Genomic DNA, 634 nt, shown 5'->3' on the forward strand with positions numbered 1-634 from the left:
TACCAGCCTGCCGGCGCGTGTGCACAGGTCAAAGCTGTACAGGCACGGTGCTGCTGGCTCAGGTGCTAGGAAAAATGCGGCGCCCACGCACGCTCGCTCCACCCCCGCGCTCCCACCCATGTGCTTAGGCATTTGGGACCCAAGCGGCGCAGGCCCGCATCGTCAACGGCGTGTTTGGCACCGAGTTTGGTGGGTGGCCGGCATGATCAATCTCAGCAGCGTCACTCCCACGCCTGGAAAACGACGCGTTGGTGTGTTGCAACAGGCTCCGTTTACACGAGGTAAGGCTGCAGGATTGCGCACTTTCGCAAACTCAACCCCCAACACCAGCACGAGTTCCTTACCTTGACCTACGTGCGCGTGGCCCCCGCCGCGCCACGCTGCCAATCGCACCGCAGCCACGGTCGGCGGTAGGGCCCAGGCCACCACCTACAAGCCGAGCGCCCTCGCGCCTGCCGTCTTTTTGGGGAAGGGCCCGAACGTGGCGCTGGCCGCCAGCCGGCAACCGGTGGCAGGGGCGGGCGGCAGCGTCAGCAGCGGCGGCAGTAGCGGGGCTGGCGGCGCAGGAGGCAGCACGAGCGGAGACACGGGGGCTGGGGGTTCCGCGCCAGCGGCCAGCACTGGTGGCGGAGGC

Source organism: Monoraphidium neglectum, assembly GCF_000611645.1.
Source record: "Monoraphidium neglectum strain SAG 48.87 unplaced genomic scaffold scaffold02259, whole genome shotgun sequence".
NCBI lineage: Eukaryota > Viridiplantae > Chlorophyta > Chlorophyceae > Sphaeropleales > Selenastraceae > Monoraphidium > Monoraphidium neglectum.